At 41.2% G+C, this 13,860-nt stretch overlaps 1 protein-coding gene across 1 annotated transcript in view; it reads right to left on the bottom strand.

The window, feature by feature from the left end:
* Positions 1–8,486: 8,486 nt before the first annotated feature.
* TSHZ2 (teashirt zinc finger homeobox 2) overlaps positions 8,487–13,860 on the bottom strand; it is a 225,547-nt gene continuing 220,173 nt past the window's right edge. Inside the window, exon 3 of the mRNA XM_009326756.1 lies at positions 8,487–8,691. The gene's annotated coding sequence lies outside the window, so the exon portion shown is untranslated. The remainder of the gene's footprint in view (positions 8,692–13,860) is intronic.

Below are 13,860 nucleotides of genomic sequence, written 5' to 3'. Positions count from 1 at the left end.
GATTTAAATTTAATGAGATACATAGTCCTGATTGTTAATAATTGGTTTGGGGGAACCCAAAACAATAAAAGCAGTAATCTCTTCTAGTATAAATTATACGAATTTATTTAGCAATCAACCAAAGAAAAAAAAATGCCATTAACATTATCAATTTGTTTAGTTTAAGTTAGTTATAATAGGCAAATAATTGCCAGCTAGGCTTTGAGAAAGACAGTAAATATTGGGAAGATGCATATCTGTGATGAAGCTTTAGGGCCACTAGGTGGTACGGTCCTCCCAGCAGAAACGGTTTTTTCCGTTGTAAGGACCATTCATAATCATCAAAACCAAGTGAAACATGGTTTTGATTAAAACAGCCTGTTGGCTCAATAATCTTAGTAATTTTAAAAACATCCTTAATGTGGAAGAAGAACACTGCAATGTCAGAAATGGCCTTGGGGCCCATTATAAACAGCAACAAAATAAATAAGGAGGAGAAATGAGAGGTCATGAAAACAAAATTAAGCTAATGTTTCAAATTTTGACAATTATGAATTGTTCCTCCAAGAAGACATTAAAAAAAATTCAGGCACTATTAGATAAAATACAAACAGAATAATTGTACATGTATGAGTTTTCCCATGGGACTAAGCATGCTTTAAAAGCAAAACTTGACTTAGATTTCCCCTCTTCCCCCCGCCCCCCTTTATAGCCAGCAATTGGGCAGGTCTCATGCAAACACAGACTTGCTTCTCAGAGTTCCTCCAAAAACCCATCTCTAATTCCTTTATGAACCATTAAAAGATGATGACCAAGAAAACAAACAAACAAAAATTACAAGCGGGTTTTCTATACAAAAAAAAAATAATATCCCCCATCATGGACCAATTTTTGTAGGAAACCGAAACAAGCAAATATAACAAAATCTGTGTTCGTAACATGGCAATATAGTTAATATATACAAATATGTACAGTATAAAAATGCATCAAAGGCGTAACTTTTCATCCAAACAAGCTGCAGTGCACAATGAAAAGCAGCTTGGCCCCCCCCTCCACTCTAAGTATACAGGCAATATATTCTATACAGCATGCACTTGTTACAAAATTAGTGCATAAGCACTGAAACATTCTACAGATAAAGTCACCGTGAGTCCTCTCGGAAAGGAGTCCCATTTGCGTTGTTAATATAAAAAATGTGTTTAATCTTTCCTTTTTGCGATTTGTAGTATATACATTTTTTTTAAAGAGAAATGACCTTTTGAGTCTTTTTTTTTTTACTTTTTAAACAAAACTCTAGACCTAACACCACGGGTCACAGATGTAACCTGAAGATGCTGCCAGTAACAAACTTACTACAGACCACAAGCGCTGGGGCAGAGCAAAACTGTCAAATTTACTATTATGGCCAACTATGCTCTATTATTTAAAATGGGGATGGGTCTTGCGTGATTCGTGCTGACATATTCAAGGTAATAAAACCCAAAACAAACGTACAGAAAAAAGAAACCCCAACAAAGGATTAATAAGTGGTGCCTGAGCACTAGACGAAAGGGCATCTTGTACCAGAGACGTATGACAGTGAAGTACCCTGAGCCAAATAAGAACTGTTGAGCTTGTCAGCTTTTGCAACCTGTATTGCACATTCCAGCATTTGCTGCATTATAAAGCCAAAATACTGCATTGTACCTCCTGAAGGTATCTGCTGTTCCGCTTGGTGCCAACAGTGCCCAGCTGTTACTTCAGCCACAGAATTGTTGCCTGTTTATAAATACACACACATATATAGTGTGCCAGTGTATGCACAAATATATGAATGTATATAGGGGGTAGATATCTGTATATAGCTGCATATCTACCTAGATACATACAGATATGTAATTTTTGAATGTTACACGGACTAGTTACTAAGTGAAAACATTGCCCATATAAATCTTCCACATTGGAGACAATTGCATGGATGTTTAAGTACTGTAAATACATCCCTCACCTGGGGCTGATGCCCATGCGGGGATGTGGGTTACAAGGGAAAGCATTCCTTGCACTTAATGTAGCTGCATTTTTGCAAGATGTTATTTTCATTTTCTTTTTAAAATATTGGGGTTTTTTCCCTGCTATCTCATCTAAGAAGTCTAATGAAAGAATTTGTTGTCTTTACTTAGATCAAAAAAGAAAAAAAAAAGTTTGCTCAGCTAGATGGTATGAACTCAAGTGGAGATGTACGACCTGCTAGGATTAGTATTTAATCTGTTGTCTCAAACAGGGCTTTTTACAAAGGCCTGAAGACATTTCATGAGCTGAGAGTGATGATGAACTGGAAGTTTATTACTCTGCAGTTAAGTCCAGTGGTACAGCTATTTCACTTTTAAAAATACTCTCAAAGAAAATATTGTACAGACACTTTGGTACAAGAAACAACAGTGTCATCTTAAACTTCATCTACTCTTCACATTTTTGCCGGCATAGTTAAAACAAAAAATGACCACTAGTGTAGACTGAAGTATACCGGGATAAAAGTGCTTGCACTGGTATAAAAGTGGTCCAGCAAAGCAAAATAAGCTGTACCAGTATAAAGTGCTTTATAGCGATACAACTGTTTTTACATTAGGACTTTTAACCAGCATAGTCACATCAATAACAAAGTTTTGCAACCACTTCCCTGACATAACTATAAAACTTCTGAAGTGCAGACTGTGCCTTAGATTTAATCTGCACGAAGCTAGAGACTGTTTGCTGAAGTTGTTTTCAAAACCATCTAAACATGTTAGGAATCCAAGGTTAGGACCATGAGGACAGTGTTTGGAGCTGTGTAGACAGAGGGTAAACATACATACTGAATTCGAAGGAGTTGCTCTGGATTTACACCAGAATAAATGAATTCAGAATCTGGCTTCTGTTTTTTAGATGTTGGTATAAATAAAGCTGAAGACTGAAATGAAATCGGAGGGAGGCGGTTGCAGGGAAGATTAGGAACGTGCCGGCGGGACGCGGCACAGCATGTGCGGGATGCACACCCTCTCCCCGGGCTTTTACGCTTGGCATGTGTTCATTTGCAAAGGTATGTCGGCTTCCATTATCACTGTAAACTCATTATTTTTATTTTTTTTATTCTTTCACTTTCCTTCAGGAGACAACTGGAGAATAAAAATCCTAAATTCTGCGTGCTTGTGTGAAGTCAACCACTGCAGAGAGTAATTAAGAAGAAAAAAGAAAATCCAGGGAGCATTTCTTTCTGGAATAACTACCTAGTGGCTCATCAGACTTATCTTGACTTCAGGTGCTGACAAATTAGGACCTCAGTTTGATGAAATGTGAATTGAAATCTGCCTTTAGATGCATGTCATTTATTCTTTAGTTACAAGTTTCAAAATGTTACATTCGCTGCGGTCCAGTCTGTCACATATGAAAAAGGCTGCTTACACCTGCCAATGTCCAGCTCAAACTCTCCAGCAGCATTACTGAAAAGTTCTTAGATTTAGTGAAATTCAGTAAGTTCTTGCTGACCATTCTCAACCGAGGACAGAGGTTTGGCAAGAAGGAAAGTTGCAACCTGTGGGATAAATTGTGAGGTGGAGCGGGAAAACCAGGCCAGCAGAACCACAGTGTCACTGACCCTGTTGTGACTTTGAAACCCAACGAGAAGCTGGTCTGAGGTCTCCTCTGGGGTGGCCAGTAGCTAGGAATTACAACTCTATGTAGCTCCTAAACACAGCTTCCTAGGAGCAAAAATAATTTGTCAGGTTGGTAAGAAGATGGGCACATACCAGTAGCAGTTTTTCAAAATATATAGAGGTGGTTTTATCAGTGCTCTTGCTTGGGGACAGATGGCCTTTAAAGCCTGCTGTAATTGCAACATATTGATCTGGAATCTGTGATCAATACTGTCTTTATAGAGAGAATTTTAAATATAAATTGCATCGTATATCTGTTTGCGAAGACAAAAGCCCTATGTGACGGAGATCCACCTCCACTTAGCCGAGGCGCTTTCTCCAGCCTGAGAGTTACGATGGCAAGCGGAGAGGGGACGGGGATGGTGGCCTCAGCCCAGCCTGGCCTCGGGTGCTGAACAGAGTCATTTCTTCACTGGGAGGAAATCTCTGCCAAAAATTAGGTTGCCATCTTTCATTCCCTTGTGTTTTCTCAACAGGTTTGATTGCAAGCTAATATTCACAGCAAGACCAAACCGAGGGCTGACGTGAGCTGCTGTGCTTGAACCAGAGCAGCGCCTTCGTGGCAGGATCAGGCCATTAGTAATTAGCAGAGAGCAATGCCATAGAAAAGCAAATCTCCCCTTGGTAGCTCTCACCCAGAGGCTGTCCTGGGCCAAAATTCTGTTACTTTTGTACTTTCCCGATCACCGAGCGCAGCTTGCTTTCCATGCAAAGCCTGCACGGATGCTTCCCTGTGGGACTATTCTATTTTAGGAACTGAACTGTGGGTATAAATTAGTCAATAAATATGGCACTTTACCAAAACACAATTAAGGAAAGAAATAAGACCAAAAATTAGGGAAACAATCCTTGCCATCTGAATGCGTGAGAGTTAACTCAATAGCCTGTTAAAACTGGCTTGGAAGGCTTCAACCCCTATCGTATTAATATACAATTATTGATTTTTAAAATGACTTCTTATATCCTCCATGAGCTCTAAAAAAGCTACGGAGGTCAGTCTTGTAAATACTTTTGCAAGTAGGTAATAAAACCCATGATAAGTTGCATTGACAAGTAATTACTGGGCAGGTTCGTTAGCGGATTCTCAAAGATTTTTTTTTAAACCAACAATTATTATTGTACTAATGACAGCCATTTTTAAAGTTAAGTGTCCTTCTCCCTCTCAGCTTAAATAATAAGAGCCTGGAAAAAACACCTGAGACCGATCCACTGAAATTCTTATATATTAGGCTCCAAAGAGATGCTAATTACGTCTCCCTCTTTTAAAACAGAACATCTTTTTAAGGTGATGTGGCTTATTTTGACATGGATGGTGGCAGGAAGGGAGCTATGGTTTCTGAATAAATCTCTCAAAGCAGTGTGTAAGGGTAACAATTCTTGCTGCTTTATTGCAGTGCAAGAGCATAAACAGCTTAGATATGTGGTGTATCAATACGCCACTTGTTAATAAGCACGGACGTGAATCATAAATATTTGGCTGTTTGATCACCAGGCTTTTAATTAATGTTTTGATGATCTCCAATAAGAATAAAAGTCAGAACGATAGATATTGAGTAAATACAAGAGAGAAAAGATGCAATGATTTTCTGTGTTACCTGATTTATATGACAGATAAACTATCAACTCATCCAGTTTCGTACAGAGAAAGAGAGAGGAGACGTACATTTTCGTGTTTTATATCATATTGTAAAAAAAAATAAAAAATCACTTAATTCAAATGTGTACCTAAAATGTTCCCAGAGGACAGCGATTCAGGCAAAATAATCAAGGTTTAGCACTGTGTAATAAAAGTTTGTGGCCAGATTTTAAATGAAGTAGCTGTTCCCACACTTGCCTGTGCCGGAGCGAAGATTCCTGAGCAAAACATGCTGCTGGGCTGGCTAGACCTCCCTCGTGGGGACCGGCCCTCCCAAAAACCTTGAGAGAGGTTTTCAGCTCTGGGGCTCCCGGTGCCGGCACGGCTGGGGCTGGGGTAGCTGAGGGTGGGACGGTGTTTCCTATTGTCACCACCAGCTCACTGCTCACCAGCTACGGGGCGCCAGGGGAGCCTCTGCCAAAACCAAGCAGCTGGTGCTCCAATGTTGCCAACTGGGGTTAAACCACGACATCCAAGCATCCCCAGCCCCAAATGCCGCAGGCTGGCCGGGGCCATAGAGCCACCCTCTTGTGGGATGAGGGCTCCTCGGTCCCAGCAGCAGCCCGTGTCGGCATCCGTGCGGCTTGGCCATGACCGTGAGCAGCAGAATGTACGGCACGGAGGGTTTCTACTGAAACACACGGCAAAACGGTGTCGGCATCCGCGCGGCTTGGCCATGACCGCGAGCAGCAAAATGTACGGCACAGAGAGTTTCTATTGAAACACACGGCAAAACACCCAGCTGCAACAGGGTGCAGGACCAGGGCCATTATAAGTCCCTGGGAACTTCATCCGTTGCATGCTGCAATAAGCCAAATATTTTTCTAGAGTATCCAAAAGCTTGGGGAAAGGAGCGGGGCTGGGGATACACATGTGGTTTCTCCCAAGTGGCATTTTACCGCAGCACTTGCTGCCTTTGGGTCCACGCCACAGGACCCACCTTGTGCAACTTCACTTAATAACTCTGAGCTGGGCTGTGCAATTTAACAGCTTCTGAGGAGCTCGATGCTAATGCATTGATTTTGCTTTAATAGAGTTTTGTTGTCAATGGCCGGTGCTCAGCACGGTGCAGGCTTCAATCTTAACCCATCTGAAGGCTCTGCTCGTTTCCAGTTGAGCTCCGTTCATTTCCAGTTGAATAGGTTAAGCAAAGACAGACCTCACTGTTCTCAATTCACTTTATGATCCTCCCATCATAAAAAATAATATCAGCACCTTGCTTTTCATGTCAGAACTACATTTGAGCTGCTATTCCCTATGCCCATGAGTAAATCCCATAAAAGCCGCCCTGTTGTACTGTCGCTATTTTTCCTTGTGGATGATTGATTGATGGATGAGTGCTGACACTTCAATGAAGCTATTTCGACTGCCATCTCAATCCGATGATGTGAGGGGTATATTTTCTGTCCATGCCTCATTACTTCAGAATGACATTCCTGGAACTTCATTTACTTTTTCCCTCCTTCCCTCAAGCGCCATATTTTTTCCCATCTAGGTTATGCATGCCATAAAAAAAGCAATTTGCTATTATATGTGGCATAAGGGCAACACTTTCCCTAGGAGGTAAATAAGAAGGGCCTTTTTTTCTCCTCCATGTTGAGTTTAGGGATCATGTCAAAATTTCCCAAACAATGCCAAACCAGGCCCTTCTGCATAAGCCACAGGGAATGCAGTAAACATATTTAGTCTGATTTTGGGAATGCTGCACTTCAATTATATCCTTGAACGTCTAAAATAAAACAATAGAAAAGGCACCCCAAAGCCCTCTCTTATTTGAGAAAGATCCTCTTCTCAGCTTGTGTCTAGCATACTTTGAATATTTCATTTGCAACGGAGTAGCGATTTACAACTTGATCTAGACTTATTTTTCCTTTGAGACTAAGGGAAGTTCATCGTTAAATGCAGAGATGGATTTGTCTACTGGAGGTTGCTTTCGCTGCGAGGAAATGCTCAGCGAGAGTAAACAGGGCTGCGCCTGATTTTCCAAGCACTGCACTAGGCAACGTGAGACTCGTGACATTAGCATATCCTGGAAGATTTTGTGAGTTGACTCAGGACCCGATTTTAACCTGTGTAATACAGTATTCCCGTTAATAATAATGTATAATTAAGACATCCGTTAAAAATCCATAACGTTAATTTAATGGAGAAAATGTAATACAGTTCTATTGGAATTTTTACGTTAAATTAACTTTAACGGGCTTTTAATGGATGTCTTAATTAGATCTCATTATTAACGTGAATATTCCACAAATTAAAATTGGGAGCTCAAAGTTTTAATGAAAAAAGTTACAAGCACAAATTTGAAATTGCCATCTTTGTAGCCCCCTTCTCCCTAGGTCTCGGTTGACTTGAAGACAGCTATGCTTTCCAGCCTGTCCGTGCCGGCAGTACTAGCCAGGCGGACAGAAAGCGCGAAGACCAGATTCTGATCCTACTTATGGTGGCATAAATCCAATGTAACTCCATTGACTACAACAGAGAGATTTAGATTTACACTCACCTAACCGAGAAAGGAATTCTACTTTTATTCTTTTATATCTATATATAGATATTTATACAGTGATATTTATATATAGATATACCTATATATATATAATGTTCAATAATCTAACAATAGTACTTTTGTTTAAAAATCACTCCATCGCATATGTCTCATCATAAACCGTAATGGAGATTTAAATATATATAAATATCTGTGGAATAAAACAAACTGAAAATAATCCATTTTAAACAAATCTTTGGCAGCAACATGGTTAAGCATAACTATTTGAACAACTTGCACAGAAGATTAACATTGTTCAGAGGTTTTTTGGCTCAGAATCTGTTTTAACTTAATAATTCTTGTACTTACTGTGATGTATTGATCCCTAGTGCAATGACTGGATTGGGCAAGCCAGGTGCAACAGTAATAGCTGCACAGAATAGAAACATTTCCTTTAGACAAACTATCCCAAAGGGGTTATAAATAGGAAATGGACATTACCATGAAAAGTAAAGCTTCCAGTGTGACTGCATCTTGTGTAGCACACTTGGACATTAAACTATGAAGAATTTTTTTTTCCTGTCAAGTGTTACAAATTGACGAAATAAGTACATCAATGTTCTCAGTCATTATCTTACTTCAGTGGCACTTTGTTTTAGTGACAGCAAAAAGGGACAGTGGAGACCAGACAGCCCCAGTGCAGTTTATCAATGAAAATCTAATATCGTCCATAAGCAGGGGAGTGGAAATCAATACTTCATTACCAAATTGTTAGTGAGGATGAAGAAGAATAGCAGGAGATTTTTTGGCAGTCTTCTTGGTCCGGGTTGTTGTGAGTTCAATGTCAGGATCGGAGTGACGCGCGCAGAGGCGGGCTGGGTGCGGGAAGCCTGGGCTGGAGAGCTGGAACTAAGGCATTTGTCCTGCAAGCAGAATAATAATAACAACTATTGTTACCAAGTTTCTAATCACGATTCCAGATTTTATTGAATATGTACTTTTATCAATAGAAATTTCTGGAAACGGGTCAGCTTTGCTTTACATTGTCCACCCATAGGCTCACAAAAAGGCAAGGACACAGAAGTGTGAATAAAAAAACCCCAGATCCTTACATCCGTAACTGTGCAGGGATTCGTGGGCAAACTCCAGCTGACGCTGCTGCCTGGTCCACTGAGTGTGTTACTCTGCATCTCCGCTTTTCCCTCATGTTGGTTAAACCTGGGCAATATAATGAGCTTCCTTCTGCTACCAGCCAAGAATATGCTCTAAAATCGTCATGGTGAGTTGGGCATCTTGGTACCCACATTGTGTTTAAATTACTTGACTATTGCTGTGTTATTTCTGGTTGTTAAGGCACCTCCCCTGCCCAACACTAAAAGCCGCCGTTCTTCCAATGGACCTTTTCCGTTCTGCAACTACTAAAAGTGCTAAAAGTGACTCAAGTTGTGAAGTTACTTCTATATAGAGAAGGTGCTTGTTTTACTTAATTTCAAGATGTGGGTTTAAAAGTTCAGCTCAAAGTTGAGTTCTGTTTTGCTTATAACCTGGGAGAAAGATACTGAGAAAAGCAGTAGAAAAAACAACTGGAAAAACAGGGTGAGAAATGAGGCAGGCAATAAGTAGAGTGAAAGTCAATCTGGAGAGAGCACAGAGGAAAAAAGACCAACAGCAGGCAAAGAGAAATATGTTACTGAAAAATATATTATCTGTTCAAGGCCACAGACATTTCAGCAAACACAACTCAAATCCTGCGGTGTGTTCCCTGTGTTCTGGCTAAATCAACTGGAAATTCAGTAGTAGTTTTATTTAAAGTAAAATAAACTCAGCTTTTCAAAAAATTCCATATGAAAACAAAAAAGTCCATTGACTCCATGCTATTTAGTTTATAATTTGGTTTATTTTACAATATCTTCACCTTTTCAGTTTTCACAGTGATGCTGAGTTTTGCATTGGAAACCCAAACCTGCTATGGAGAAATTGTTGGAAGGGAAGAAGAGGTTTTGGCAGCTGAATGTAGAGACTTTTGGCAACTGAGGATGCACGGAAGTCAGTTTGAAATTGTGGCGAATACCTTAGATCATTATTCCCACTTAAAAGATATTAAAAGCAGTCGATGTTGACACTTTAAAATGTTGTCTTTAGGTTTCAGAAGTAACGCTCCAGAGCAATTCACACTTTGCAAAGCTATTATTTTTCACTGCAAAAGGACAATGCTGTGTCAGTTTACACGTTGTTCAAGTTTTAAAGAAGTCCAGAAGCCTTACTATTGTAAAGCCTAGAGCTGAAATATAGTAATGCCATGAGCTGGTCCTGCTTCTGCGGCCAAGTTCTCAGCTGCAGAATCACCCTCTGCAAATGATCCAAGTGCAGACTGCGGAGATGGCACAGACATTTGACTTTACCTTTCCAAGTAGGTTTTGCAGCCCTCACCAGGATGGAAAGCTACCTGTGGCATGCCTCATAAGTCCTGCCTTGGATCATATCAAGCTCTGTAGTGGCTCTGACGTGTGGAGCATCTGCCTAACTCATGGGTGCAGGACACAGAAACTATGGGCTGGTCCCGCATAGGCCAACATGAGCGGTGGTGAAACAGCTGACTGCAGGAGCGATAACTCTTGATTAATTCAACTCTGCCTCCAGAATGTCGTTAGGACAATTAAGCACCATGTAGTATTACTGAAAGTGCTAAATCTGGGACGGAGTCTTCGTTTGAAGCAAAGTAACTGCAGAGCACTGGTTCCCTGCCAGTGGGAAATATTTATCACGGGCTTGGATTGGAAAACTGAAAAGCCAAACTCTTGCCTCCTTTTCTTTTGATTTGTTGTGAGGAAGGTCCTTGGACTTTCGTATTAGACCAGACGTAAGATCAGCTTAGTAATATTCTTGGTCACTCCCACATCACAAGGGGACCATGCACAGAGCAACATTAAGAACATTGTTAACCCTTGGCAGAACTCTTCAGAGACACATCAGTCAAGGTGTAGGTCCACAAGAAACTCTTCTGGCAACAAACCCGCTTCAGAAGCTCTCACCCCTTCCTATCATTTCTTCCCCATGGTATGATACAATCCTCAGCTGTGTCCCTGCAGCCGTCCGTGGGTCTGCACCACCCCAGCCGTAAAGCGGATCCATCCCTGCTGTAGCTCACAAGGGGCCACACAAACACTTCCAAAAGGCGGCACCAGTGCAGGGCTGGGACTGCACAGCCACCGGGCAAGGGTGGGAACCTCTTCAGCTGGTTTTGCTGCTGGAGGAAAGATAAGATGGAGCAAGGAGCCCGGGAGCTGGAGGGGGTTCTCTGCACTGCCGCATGCATGCAGGCAGTTTTAATTTAGCACTGGTATAAAAGCCATTCGTGACAATTGTATAAACTTCTGAGGCTAAGCATCCATATACTTGACTAATGGTAACATCCATGCATAACTAAAATCAGTTGGGACTTGCCATTGATTTCAATGGGATAAGTACTTCACCCCTAGACCTTTTGGCCAACCAAAGTCTCCATCCTTGGGTTTTTTTTTTTTTTTGCATTGACATCACTGCAGGCTGGGACAGGACTTTGGGAAATTAAAGTCCTGATCAATAAGGGTCATAGTTTATGTATTTCATTATCAAGTCTCTAAGAGATTCAGGGAGTATGTGGAGAACTTGTCACTCACAGTATAAGGCATAGCATCTTGGCTGTTCAAACAGCACTTGATGGGCAAAGCTTGTGGCTTCCTGGGCATTTGTTGAAATGTAGTTCAACCTGTACTATAAAGAAAACTCTATCATTTAAATTATATTATGAAAATGCAGTTGAGGGTGTTCATTATGCTGATGTCTTGTATAGCATATGTGAAATATCAGTTGCAGATACTGAACCTTTGCTTTTATTTAACATTAATTATCAAGCCATCAGCAGATGTAAAAAGTTGTATCTATTTTAATGTGGATGTGTCAGGACTCAGGATTCCTTCTAACGAGCACCTTCCCACTCCTTGTCCATAGCACAGCTTCCCTCTCCTCATTCAGATCTTGCCGTAAAAACACAGCTGTGAAACCTTTGAAATAGGAACTCTCAGACATGTCTGCAATCTGAGACAACTGTCAACGTTATGTCAACAGCTAATCGCGCATGTGTCTGGCCTCCACGAGCTGGCACAAGCGCTGCTCAGCTGTGCTCCTTAGCCCCTGCATGGCTCCTGACTCATGAGAGCAGCGGTGAGCTCGCTCTTTCTTTCACGCACACATGTGCACACACATGCCAAATCCCATGCTTTCATTTGCTCTCTCTAGTCTCCTTTCCCCCTTTTCTCTGTGGCCAAAAGCCACACTGACCGAATGATGCAGCTTCCTGGGGGTAGGACATGGGCTGTCTGCTCATGGGGTGGTTTTCAAGTCCTTTGCTTGGGGATTGCTGTCACTGTTTGCTTTTTAAGTTCTGTAGGAGAACACTGACCACTTCAGTGGCACGGTCTGAGGTGTGACAGTACTCTAGAGCCAGGCAGATGACAGCAGGTTCATGTATTTATAATTTTTTTTGTATTTCCAGATCTTTGCTAATATCATTTTATCATCTTCTATTAGTGTAATGGGATAATAAAAATGACAACATGTATCTGTGATCCACCCACCGAAGTCCATGGGAGTTTATGGATCAAAACCTTTTCATGCTGCAGCTGTACCTACAGTAATAAATTGCAGGACTCTTAAAAGGCCACATAGAAAGACACAGACAGTCCCTTTGTGGTTACCAAACATGTTATCTCTAGATGTCATTTTTGACCTACTTTTGCTAGATTTTTACAGCAGCAGCAAATCTGTTCCTTAAAGAATCATGCTTATGTTCATAATACCTAGATAGGGAGAAAAAGCAAATCTGGATATATTTTATTTCATTTAGGACTCCTCTCACCATGAATTACAATATTACAGACTCTAAATGCCTTCTCGTTACCCATAATTATAACTAAAATTATATCAATCTAAACAGTAACTACTCAAATGATTCATCCTGATTGTAAGGAGCATGCTCTCTTAAGTTATGCCTGCCCATCCACTTTAAAGCCTTGCGGCAGGAATAGCTTTCCAGAAGGTCATTTAACAGCACATTAAATAAATAAATAGAACATATTTGTTTCAGAAAACACACTCTAATAGGGTGGGAAAGAATTTTGGGAGAGGTAAGAATAACCCTCGTGAAAACTAATACTTTCAGTTCTTTGTTCTTTGCTGAGGGTGCAGCACCCACCCAAACACATGCAGAGGCTCCGCATGATGCCAGCAGTAAAAGGTCCCTAATGTTCCTCATACTGCAGGGTGTCGTGTCAAGAAACTGCACTGTGCACTGCACAGAAGTTGCAGTCAGCTTCTGCCCAGCAGCAGAGCACAGGGAGAGGAGGACACGCAGCACAACCCACCATGGTCACCAGCAGGTCCCTGAGCCCCTCATGTCCCTGCAGAAGGCACCGGACTCTGCGTGTTCAACCCAAGCCATCAGCCACATGGAGAGGGGAGTGTGGAAAAAGGTCTCCTTTATTGTAAAAGTAAAATGTGTTTCTGTCCCATGATCTAAGCTTATGAGAATGCGGGACAAGATAATGGAAATGAAATGTGGGCTCTAGCTCAGATGTTCCTGGGGTGTGTCTGCCTAAATACAAAATTGTCTGACTGTGGTAACACCCAGGTGGAGGAATTTAGAGACCTCATTGCCTGGGATGATGGAAACTACATTTAATAAAAACTTGAAGTCATTGAGTTGCATTTATCTCAGAAAACCCTTTGTTGAAGATACTTTGCTAAGAGGCCAAGGCCAAGACCAGATAAAAGACCTCTGGATTTCAGCAGCAAGATCATCAGCGTGCACATCTGCAGCTGGTGCAAAACACCTTATCTGCAGGAGGTCAATGAAGTTATGCTGATTTACCTCAGCTGGCCTAGCCCAACAGTTTTGGGGTATAAAAGAAGAATCTCCTTGAAATCTGCCAAAACCCCCCCGAAACCTTTCACTTTTTGAGTTTCTTGTTTTCAGAAACTTCTGATATCTGCACATAGTTTTGTATGGCAGATTTTTTAGCTGTGGCCCTGGTTCACCAAACTCTTAAGCATTT

This window comes from Pygoscelis adeliae, unplaced genomic scaffold, assembly GCF_000699105.1.
Source record: "Pygoscelis adeliae isolate BGI_AS28 unplaced genomic scaffold, ASM69910v1 Scaffold286, whole genome shotgun sequence".
Classification (NCBI taxonomy): domain Eukaryota; kingdom Metazoa; phylum Chordata; class Aves; order Sphenisciformes; family Spheniscidae; genus Pygoscelis; species Pygoscelis adeliae.
The sequence above is the reverse complement of the archived record's forward strand: the minus strand, read 5'-3'. Positions and strand labels throughout refer to the sequence as shown.